We start from the raw sequence: 10,000 nt of genomic DNA, 5'->3' as shown, positions 1-10,000 counted from the left end.
TTTCCTGTTATGACACGGTTGCATGATTGCAGCCGATAACCGACTGTATTTTTCTGCAATACGATAATTGTTTAAGTTGGTTTGAAGGGGAAAAAGCAGTTGTTTGGTCTAACCTAAAGCACAATAACAGAGAGAGAGAGAGAGAGAAGAGAGAGAGAGAGAGAGAGAGACTACAGAAATAAGAAAACAATTGAGATAAACTGTCGAAATATAAAAAAATTGAGAGCGAGACAGGGATAAACAGCCAAAATGAGAGAGAGAGAGAGAGAGAGAGAGAGAGAGAAGAGAGAGAGAGAGAGAGAGCGGAAAAGAAATTGCAGTAATACAAAATGAATAGATAAACTTCCCAAATTAAGAAAAAAAATAATTAAGAGAGAGATAAACTGCCGAAATAAGAAAAAAAATGAGAGAGAGAGAGAGAGAGAGAGAGAGAGAGAGAGAGAGAGACTACGGAAATAAGAAAACAATTGAGATAAACTGTCGAAATATAAAAAAAAAGTTAACGAGAGGGGATAAACAGCAAAAATGAGAGAGAGAGAGAGAGAAGAGGAGAGAGGAGAGAGATGAGAGAGAGAGATAAGAAAACGATTGAGATAAACTGTCGTAATATAAAAAAATTGAGAGCGAGAGACGGATAAACAGCCAAAATGAGAGAGAGAGAGAGAGAGAGAGAGAGAGAGAGAGAGAGAGAGAGAGAGATTAACATAAGAAAAGTTCTAAGATAAAAGTAGAGAGAGAGAGAGAGAGAGAGAGAGAGAGAGAGAGAGATAAGAAAACAATTGAGATAAACTGTCGAAATATAAAAACAAATTGAGAGCGAGAGAGGGATAAACAGCCAAAATGAGAGAGAGAGAGAGAGAGGAGAGAGAGAGGAGAGAGAGAGGGGGGGGAAATATTGCAGAAATAGAATATTAATAGATAAATTGCCGAAATAAGCAAAAATGAGAGAGAGAGAGAGAGGAGAGAGAGACGAGAGAGAGAGAGAGAGAGATAAAATGCCGAAATAAGAAAAAATTTCTGACCTCGAAGTCATCCTCAGCTTCTATAGATTTTTGTCATATTTGAGGATTCCCTTTCAAAAAGTCGTTCTTCATTTCACCATCTCATTTTGCTTCTACGTTCATAATTCGTAATACATTTTTCCTTATCCTGCAAGACCATATGTTTCTTTTATTTATTCAATTTTCTCTTAATTCTGACATGAGTCTTTTTATAGTTTATATATGACCTATCTGTTTTGACATTGTTAATAGTGTATATAGGACATATCTGTTTTGACGTTGTTACTGTTTTAGAATAATTTATTGTTAACTTGTTCTCATCATTTATTTATTTCCTATTTGCTTTCCTCACTGGGCTATTTTTCCCTGTTGGAACCCTTGGGCTTGAAGCATCTTGCTTTTCCAACTAGGGTTGTAGCTGGCTAGTAATAATAATAATAATAATAATAATAATAATAATAATAAAAATAATAAATTTGTTAAAGATTTTATAGTTTATATAGCGGATATTCAATTTAATGCTGTTTTTCTTCTTAGACTATTTATCTTTTTGCAAATAATTTTTAAATGGCTTCTAGTTCTACACCAACTTTGTTCCATAATCTTCAATCCACTTCACTATACCTTTTTGTTCACTTTTTTTTTTTTTTTTACTATCTTTCCATCTTCATGTATCAATATACATAACATGGCTGACATACAAAGCAAAACTTGTTCAACATCCTTTCATTTCTTTTTTCCTATTCTGTACTCCTCTGTTATTTTCATTCGTTTGTTCTTTCACTGTCTTTATTGATATAACTTCCCTGTTCTGTACTTACTTTGATCAATAGTTTTTTTTCTTAAGAAATGAGACTTTTTAACATAAATTTTATGTAGCGTCTTACTTTACAGTCCTTCCTTTCACTTTACTTTTTTTTCAAATTAAATTTTTGCTGCACCTTTTATTTGGCTTTTGCTGCTCTTTGTTTTAGTAAAAATTAGAAAATCGTTTTAAACATATTTCCTAAATCCAGAAAGATTGTTCTAATCTAATCTTTTATATATATATATATATATATATACACACACACACACACACACACACATATATATATATATATACATATATATATATATATATATATATATAAATATATACACATACATATATATATTTATATATATATATACATATATATATATATATATATGTGTGTGTGTGTGTGTGCGTGTGTGTGTGTACTTCTTTTCCTTTCACGCTTGTTGGGTAAGGGGGGAAAAGAGTGGTCATACCCTGGTGAACGAGGGGTTACCCCGAAAGGTTCACTCGGAAACCACAATCTCCCACAAATTGCTGGGTAATTGTTTACAGCAACTGTGCTCTCCATTTACTCCAAAATATGCAATCTTGCAGTTCTCATCTTCTTGCACAGTAATTAGGTGGTTATTTAAATTTTGGGAAAGCAATAATTAGCAAGATATGTTGAGGAAGGGGGGTAGGGGTTATAAAAAGAAAATAGCTCGGTTTCCTCACTAAACGACTTGGAACTGACATGTCAACATAGTCAACCAAACAGAATTCGTGATGCCAGCGTACATATGATATACTGTATATTCAAAATATACTTAATCAAAATTGAGTGATTACTCAAAAGTGTCACTATTTGTAAATTGCATATTTTATGGACACTTGAGTAATTAATCCATATTTTGAATATACAGTATATCAAATGTACGCTGGCATCACGAACTTCTGTTTATGTCCGCTGGCGTCACGAATTCTGTTTGGTTGACTATGTTGACATGTCAGTTCCAAGTCGTTTAGTGAGGAAACCGAGCTATTTTCTTTTTATAAACCCTTCCCCCTTCCTCAACATATCTTGCTAATTATCGCAGAATTTAAATAACCACCTAATTACTGTGCAAGAAAATGAGAACTGCAGAATTGCATTATTTTGAAGTAAATGGAGAGCGTGCTGTTGTGAACAATTACCATTTGCTGAACCAGCCTATTGTAGTTAGGAAAGGGGGAGGGGATGGGGTGGGTTGAATCTGAGCGTGTTTGCAGTAATTCCTGACGGGTCGCGTACACTAGCGTATTTTATTGTTACATTCACTGTTGGAACTTTACGTGCTATCAATCTACTACAGAAGGAATGTAATAACCAATATTTCTCTAGTTATTGGATTATTCTATTTTCCTTTTATGCTATAAATAGTATTTAACAATTCCCTTTCAATAATGCTTTTAGCCTATAATTTCTAACTTCTGTAATGAAATTTCCCAATCTTTGTCTCTCACTTCTTCTATCAATCCATTTTTTTATTATTTTATTTTCCTTTTTATATCTAATGTAATTTCTCCGTCTCATTTCTTTGCCCTTTTGATTCAGTCCTCCTCCCTCGTTCTCTCCTTTCTCATACCAATCCACCCTTTTTCTCCTATCTTCAACCTTTCTCTTTCCTATCTGGGATCAACTGACCCATTGTATACAAAGATCAAAGATATCCTCAAAGCAGGGTATTGTTATCCCTGCATCCTTAGGGTACTTCTTAGAGGTTATTTTTTCCTCGTCACTTTGAGAAGTTAAAAAAAAAAAAAAAAAAAAAAAAAAACACAGTTATTTGTGTGTGCGTCTGTCTTTGGACAGGATTCCGTCAAAACTACTCTACGGATTTTCAAGAATTTTTAACAAGAGACAGATCTCGGATCATGGACGACCCATTAAATCTCGGAGATGATCCGAATTAAAATCGCGATACTGAATCAACAATTTACCTTTCACCATAATATGCAGTTAGGCATATTGAAAGGTGGGTTGCATAGTCCGTAGAGTTTAGTTGGATGTTACAGTATCTTTATCCACGATCTCCATATATTATTAAAATTTATTATTATTATTATAATTATTATTATTATTATTATTATTATTATTATTAGTAGTAGTAGTAGTAGTAGTAGTAGTAGTAGTAGTAGTAGTATGTAGTAGTAGTAGTATTACTTGCTAAGCTACAACCCTAGTTTGAAAAGCAGGATGTTATGAAAAAAATAATTGTTTCGTCCTCAAACTGGAGTAAAACGTTGGCCATATTCATTAACAGACGTCTGAATTCTCTAACTGTTCTTGTTTTATTTCTGTTTAGGATTTGGGTGATGAAACAGAACAAATGCATAGAGATTAAAATTGGCTTCCATAACTGATATACTTAGAAATCGATAGAAGATAAATGTAACTTTTAAACTTACATGGTTGTAGGCATATAAAATGGGTATCTGTTCACGTAAGCAAAGAATTCATGGGAAACTAAATCCAACCAAACAACTGTATGATTTTATGTATGTACGTTAGTTGAATGATTTTATTGTAATATAGGTTTTATCTTACAGCAATGACGTGTAATTTGTAAAGGCTAATGCATAGTTTGGTGTCAGAGAAATATTACTACAATACTTTTTAATCTCCTATGTAAGAAAATTTCGCAATGAATAACCAACTAGTGGTCACGTATTATTAATAATCAATAATACTCATCAATATATACGAATAATCTACCTCTGACCAGTCGCTTTTCACCGCAAATAAACGATTAAATAAATTAATAAATCTAAATCAAAAGTCACATGAATACATTTTATCAATTTAAAATCAAAATCTTTATAGATTCAAAGAAATCCGGAAAAAGGTGTACTTGATTTGCTAAGAGAAACCTAAATAATAATAATAACAACAAAACAACAACAACAACAACAATAAAAATAATAATAATAATAATAATAATAATAATAATAATGATAATAATGATAATAATAATTATGGTAATAATAATAATAATAATAATAATAATAATAATAATAATAATAATAATAATAATAATACTATTATTATTATTATTATTATTATTATCATCATCATTATGATTATGATTATTATTATTATTATTATTATTATTATTAATTATTATTATTATTACTAGCTAAGCTACAAAAATAGTTGGAAAAGCAAGATGCTATAAGCCCAAGGGCTCCAACAGGAAAAATAGCAAAAATGATTTGCTAAGACATGTTAGCAAATTTCTCCCGGACACGAGCTTTCCGCAAAGAGCGTCTGCTCTCCGGAGTTCATTAGTGCAACAGAAAAATAAAAGGAGGATCCTATTATAGGAACCAAGGACTATTAAAAGGAATCCTTCGGGATATGTCAGACTTTTGGACGTCAGCGGATTTGAGATGATCCTTCTTAGCTCGAATGGAAGACCCTCATCTTCCAGTGAGGTTTCATATCAGAAACAATGTTTTTTTTTTTCTTTTTTATTAGAATTATATAATTTTTCTTTATTTTTCCTTTATTTCTTTATTTTGTTCACTTGCTATTTTTTTGTATTTTTGTACATATTAGGCTAGTTATATTTGAAAATCAATTTGTATCCAATAAATTATTTTCTATAAACTTATTCATTTCTAACTTATATTTCAAGCATATTATACATACTATTTATGTCATCTTGGCTCTTATTAATGGATACATACATACTATATACAAATATTTTATATTCATTTACATACACACATACATACATACATATATATATATATATATATATATATACAGAGAGAGAGAGAGAGAGAGAGAGAGAGAGAGAGAGAGAGAGAGAGATATTCTGACATGTATGAAAAATAATTGGACATGGGCGTGACAAGTAATGAGAAGGACAGATGGTTGGTGAAAAATAAGAATAACAGAATGGGTCCCTATAGATTGAAAAAGAAGCCGGGGAAGAGGAAAAGACGATGGATAGACGCGCTAAGGAAATTTGCTGGTATAAACTGCCTTAGAAAAATCATAAACAAACGTGAGTTTACGGACATGTCTGAAGCCTTTGTTCTGCAGCGGACTAATAACACCTGATGATGATAATGATGATATTTATGTAAGTCTGTATATATGAATTCGTTCATACAAACTTTCTTTTAAATTGAAAAGAAGCAGGACTCAAAAAGCAGGTAGCATGAATGTAAATATTTCGTAAATGACAACGCAAAACGAACAATAAACCCTGAAAGAAGAGATTTCTTTCCTACTCTCTCAAACAATAAAGGTAAAGGTGCCTGATTTCAGTTCCAGTTTCATAAGAATAGATGCTAACTAGAACGGTAGCCGGGCAAGCCAAACACCCCCTGTAGTGCCCAACCACAATAGTACCATCCCCAGTAAACTGCTTAAACTCACGGTCCCAGGTTGGAATCGATTAGCTGCCATGCGAATGACAGGCGACACGTTACCACTATGCTAGCGGGAGGCTAATAACTAAATCTGAAAAGGCACTTTTGATTTAATAGAATAGCCCCCACTGTGGTACCTAACCACAGCAGTAACCTCCACCGTAAAGAGCTTAAACTGACATTCCTGGGCTGGGGTCGATCTGTTGCCATGCGAATGCTAGGCGGATGTGTTACCACTGTGCAAGGCGTAGCCTCCCCACTAAACAGCTTAAACTCACGGTTCCGGGCTGGGATCGATCTGCTGCCATGCGAATGATAGGCGAACACGTTACCAATGTATTAGCTAGGAGGATAATATCTAAATGTGAAATGGCACTTTTAATTTAATAGACCAGTCGCCGCTGTGCTGCCCAACCACAGCAGTAACCTCCCCAGTAAACATCTTAAAATCACAGGCCCGGCCTGGTATCGATCTATTGCCATGTGAAAGATAGGCGGATACGTTATCACTGTACTAGCCAGGAGACTAATATCTAAATGTGAAAAGGCACTTATAATTTAATACTGTAGACACAGAAGGATAATGTCCTAGGTTCTATCCAGACTAAGATTTAGGGTTTTTTTAAGAGAAACATTCACTGCAGCTGCCCCAGATAAAAATAACAGACTTGTACTGACACAAGATCCTCCTCATAAGTTATTAGTGGATAGATACCATTTTAGAAGACTATAGAGACTATCTTATAAATACTATAGATACAGTTTAATAAAAGACTAACCTCATAAGGTGAAAAAAAATAAAATCTATTCAAGATGGTCTTTCACTAGATCATCAAACAATTCGCTGCGTCTTTTTACCATGAAATGCATATCACTGATTTGGAGGATTCACCTTCAGAAAGCTGCTCTTCTCGTCTATATTCTTTCCTATCTCCCCTCTTAAATCTTTTTCCTCTTCCTTTAATTCGTTTCGTGATTCAACTTCGTTCTTAGAAAAGATACGAAGGTTATCTTGTGATTCTTTTTCAAATCTAAGCTTTTATCTTCTCTCATTCCTACTGCTATCGTTCGCTGTTATAAGCCTGATCTTTCTCTAAGTGCTAGTACAGCTCTTTCGTTTCTTCTTCCTCTTCTTAATAATAATAATAATATTAATAATAATAATAGTAATAATAATAATAATAATAATAATAATAATAATAATGATGATAATAATATTAATAATAATAATAATAATAATAATAATAATCTATGCTCAGGGTTACCAGGATTTCCAAATGAGAAAAGGCCAAGGTCTGATCAATGCACCTTTAAAAGGCCACCCTGATACTAGAAAAAGGTCGAATATATAGCATTTAAGGCTAACCAATTTCAAAAAGGTCAAATTTACGTATCTAGCATGGAAAGAGGTCAAATTTGATTTTTTTTTTTTTTGGCCCGAAAAAGGACAACCTGGCAACCCTGTCTATGCTCCTTGTAACTTTAAGTTTTCATCATTTCAGTGTATCGTAGATTTCCCCTAATGCCTTTTTCTTCTTCCTCATGTTAAAATGTTTTGAGGAAATCCTTTAACAGGTTTTCCTGATTTCAAATTCTATAAAACAATAATATCGTATTATGTCCTTGACTTGAATTCTTTACCGATTCCACTTCATTTCCTCATGGACATTTTGTCAAGTCTCTTATCTCTTACCTCTTGGGAGTGTTAACTTTTCTCAGCATTTTTACCCACTCGGTATTCTTTTTATATCATTCCCACATTTTTGCCCAAGCTTTTAGTTCAGTATTATGTGAAGAATCTCTTATTTTGAAATATACGTTATGATTTTGCAGACCTTTTTACTAGTTGCATAAAAAGAAACAGCATTTTTTCAGATTTGAAGATAAATTTCCTTAAACAACAATGTATTTCTTTTTACACGTTTTCCATTTCAAAGATTTGTTGAAATTAACCCTCTAGTGTTTTATTCATTATCCAACCTCTTTAAATTTCATATATATACTTTCATTTTTAAATTTTCAACATAGGTATTCAAGTTTTCCCCCTTGCATACTCCACCTAACAATATCTCTTTCGCACTTCAGTGGATTTTTTTTTTTTGTTGTTGGGGGACCCGTCTTTATAATCTCCTACATTATTATCCTACTCCTTTGATTCCTTCTTCCTGACATTTCTTTTATACTATAAAAACGTTTGCTTCTTCCTTCTTAAACAAACGTTTGTTCCTTCCTTCTTGACAAAAAAAAAAAAAGCTTGCTTCTTCCTTCATAGCAACAAAACGTTTGCTTCTTGCTCCTTAACAACAACAAAAAAAACCTTTGCTTCTTCCTTAAAAAACGTTTGCTTCTTCCTTCTTAACAAAGAAACGTTTGTTCCTTCCTTCTTGACAAAAAAAAAAAAACCTTTGCTTCTTCCTTCATAGCAACAAAAGCGTTTGCTTCTTCCTTCTTAACAAGAAAAAAAAAACGTTTGCTTCTTCCTTAAAAAACGTTTGCTTCTTTTTCTTAACAGAAAAAACGTTTGCTTCTTCCTTTTAAAAAATAAATTTGCATCTTCTTTCTTAACAAAAAATGCTTGCTTCTTCCTTCTTAGCTAAAAACGTTTGCTTCTTCCTTCATAGCAAAAACCTTAGCTTCTTCATTCTTAACAAAAAACCTTTGCTTCTTCCTTAAAAAACGTTTGTTTCTTCCTTCTTAGATAAAAACATTTGCTTCTTCCTTCACAGCAAAAAAGGTTTGCTTCTTCCTTCTTAAAAAACGTTTGCTTCTTCCTTTTTAACAAAAAAAAAAAAAAAACTTTGCTTCTTCCTTCTTAACATAAAACCTTTGCTTCTTCCTTCTTATAAAACGTTTGCTTCTTCCTTGTTAATAAAAAACGTTTTCTTCTTCCTTTTTAACAAAAAAAAGTTTGCTTCCTCTTTCTTAACAAAAAACGTTTGCTTCTTCCTTCTTAACATTTATCCAATGCATTAGGGACCAGCTGAACCACTTCAACCGAGAATGAAATTTTTCCTGAGAGGAAATAGATTTTTACCTCGAAGAGAGTTTGAAAATCCCAAAGGGTTACAGCTCAATGCATCAAAAGCCTCCTAGAGCAGATGATTCTGTCCAGTGAGTAGGTCCAATACGAATTGTTTTTTAATTCTCATTTTTTGGAAATTTGGAAATAATGCAAAATGAACACGCACAGATCGCCCGGAGCTTTTGTCTATATGGTAGATATTTCTTTTACTAGCCTCTGGTTCTCCATATATTTTTTCCATATTGTTCTACCCCTTTAACTATAGATTTTGTTCTATTTTTTCTCTACCCTCATTTTATCTTCATGTATCAATATACGTAGTATACCTGACATCTAAAGAAAACTTTAATCTCATTTTTCTGTTCTTTTACTACTTCCCAGTTATTTTAACTGAAAAGTCTACGTCCTTGAGTACTTTAATATTCTGAAACTAGAAAAACAATGAAAGTTTAGACCTCCCTAAAGGTAGCTTATTTCTTGAAACCCGCTTGCCTTTCCTTGAATCAATTTAGACCGTAGGCGTATTTGAAGTATGTGTGACAATCATGTGAGAACTTGGGGTTAAAGTTTGGGTTAATTCAGTCGACCTTTTGCTTGACCTTGACCTTTGACATGGGAGTTTCAAAACTAATCATTTCCGTGATTAAGCGTAACCAATAATTCCTGAAATTTCCACTACATTATAAGTAAAATTGTCGCCAAGGAAGTTGTTCACAAACAAACGAACCGACAAACATGGGCGAAAACATAAACTACTCCCAACTTCGTTGGCGG

The 10,000-nt window shown here is 32.9% G+C and overlaps 1 protein-coding gene across 1 annotated transcript in view; it reads left to right on the top strand.

Annotated features, from left to right (window-relative positions):
• The window catches only part of LOC137614430 (nephrin-like), a 395,945-nt gene that overhangs the window by 229,461 nt on the left and 156,484 nt on the right, over window positions 1-10,000 (top strand). The window lies entirely within an intron of this gene.

The sequence above is a fragment of the Palaemon carinicauda genome, chromosome 20 (assembly GCF_036898095.1).
Source record: "Palaemon carinicauda isolate YSFRI2023 chromosome 20, ASM3689809v2, whole genome shotgun sequence".
NCBI classification, from domain to species: Eukaryota; Metazoa; Arthropoda; class Malacostraca; order Decapoda; family Palaemonidae; genus Palaemon; species Palaemon carinicauda.
The sequence above is the reverse complement of the archived record's forward strand: the minus strand, read 5'-3'. Positions and strand labels throughout refer to the sequence as shown.